The sequence below is a fragment of the Hyalella azteca genome, unplaced genomic scaffold, assembly GCF_000764305.2.
Source record: "Hyalella azteca isolate HAZT.00-mixed unplaced genomic scaffold, Hazt_2.0.2 contig11717, whole genome shotgun sequence".
In the NCBI taxonomy this organism is placed as follows: Eukaryota; Metazoa; Arthropoda; class Malacostraca; order Amphipoda; family Hyalellidae; genus Hyalella; species Hyalella azteca.
The window spans coordinates 148792-151089 of NW_025941703.1; positions in this window are offsets into that span (position 1 = coordinate 148792).

Below are 2298 nucleotides of genomic sequence, written 5' to 3' on the forward strand. Positions count from 1 at the left end.
CACAATATCACGTTCATGAATAAAATATCATTCTATTTCAGCAATTCAGTGATTCGTGAGAGCGATTAGAAGAACATGCAACAAAAATATCTGATGAGTCAATTTTTTCCTCGAGACAAATTAACTGCAATATTTATTTGTGGTTCAAAATATATTTAAAGACTCAATTATTGGTGGCTCAAATACGATATTAATTGCGAAAACACAAAAAACAGCATCCAATAAATAAATAAATAAATAAGAACTTCAAAGCAGAAAAATTCCGGTCATGAATTTGACGAAGCATCATTAAATTTTTCTTCAATTTGTTTTCGCAAAATGAACAAAAACTGTAAACAAACAAGCGAACAATATGGTTAATGTATCATGGATAGCCGGGTTTCTATTTGTTCGAGTCTATAAAAGTTAGAATGCGTGGGGCGCTTTCAAAGCAGCAAAAAGATCGTGTTTTTTAACACAAGTTTTGTTGTTGAAGGCATTTTGTTGAGGATCCGAAGAGCTCATTAAGAAAATTGCCGAGTGCATCTGCAGCAGGCACGCAGTGCTCTGCAAGTTGTGGAGGTGAGCGGTGCCATTCGTTTAAAAATTAACTGCATTGCGGTGGAGACTGGCCTGCCTTTACCATCTGACATGAGAGATTTAGCTTTGTTTTTTTTTTCTGATGATATCTGGTGATAATGCGGAATTTATTGATAAAATCCACATTATCTTACCCTTATAATGGTAATTTTTTCGAATTCATAATAATTAAGTTTTTCATAATTTGGATAGACACATTTCCTGCCTTACCATCTGACACGAGAGACTTGGCTTTGTTTTTCTGATGATATCTGGTTAATACGGATTTTATTGATAAAATCCACATTATCTTACCTTTATAATGGTACATTTTTTTCGAATTCATAATAATTAGGTTGGAAATTTTGAAAGAAACTAGACGGCTGGGATACGGAGAAGAAATTTTTTTATCTCCAAACCATTAACTAATAATTGACCAGTAGAAGTCACAAATAATAACTGATAATTCCATAAAAATTCAGTTCTAATAAAATCGAGTTTACATAAAGGACTAACGTCACGTGAGAGCATAGTTCAACAGTTCACTGGAAAATGTGCTCTGTTCTAAATAAATTCTGTACGCAAGGCATTGAATACTAGGAATTAATTTACGCATTTCTCACTGTATGCGTATAAAAAACTTTGCCGCAGTTTAAATGGGTCGAAACCTTCGTTTTTACTCAGGTCACAGGAATACCACGGTAGAACCTGAATTTTCTCGTGTTGAACGAGGTTCACCCCGCACTTAAATCAGTAGAAGTTAAGGAAAAGGGGGGCAATCTGTAGCGCATGGATGATGCATCGTAGCATGGAGGGAGCAGTTGCGAAGCGGTAACAGAGTTACTGATTGATCGATGGCTTGTTACCTCTGGCTAAAAACTGGCCCCTGCACGCAATTGTTGCGTGCAGGTTGGGGATTTAGTAAAAAATATTTTCATGTTTCTTAAAAATGTGTATTTTAAAGGCTATGATAAGAATACAATGTACGTAAATATAAGCATAAAATGGTATCAGATGTAGAATAATTTTTGAAATCTAAATACAGCTAGTGATATTTTGATAAATTTTTTCTACTGCAAGACAGTATGATAAAATATAAATTTAATAAAAATCACGATACAAGTAAAATTTACCTTATACCCTGAATTTTGAGTTAAAATACATATTTGACTCATTTCTGCAGAGAATGCAGAAGCTTCCACACAAACTCTAAGTACGCGCTTAGGAGATTTATTTTCTGATGTCTAATTCTAAAATAAATTTAATGACAAAACAATCGTGCTGCCAATATTCAATTCGCAGTGTATTTGATCGTGAGGATCGTCATTGCCAGGAGCTGTTGACGACAGAGCAAAGAGAAGTCGCTTTGATATATTCATGGAATCCCCGCAGTGTAGCGGATCGAATCTGTCCCTATGAAGTAAATTTAGGTGTAATATACCCAAATAGACTGCATACTGAAGTTAAAATCGATATGTTGCTATCAAATCGGTGCATATGAAATATATTCATGTGGAGTATACCCAAATTGATTCCACACTGAAGATAAAAACGATATGTTGCTTTGATAGCACATGTGTACGATGGTAATAAGAATATATTAAAGCCTGATGTGATTATACGGTATTCTCGAAAATATTATTTGATTTTGCTGAATAATTTAAATGGAAAGTATGCTGCTGAATGATATTAAAAAATATATAACTCAGTACTCACTGCAGTGAGTGACAGAGAGCGCAT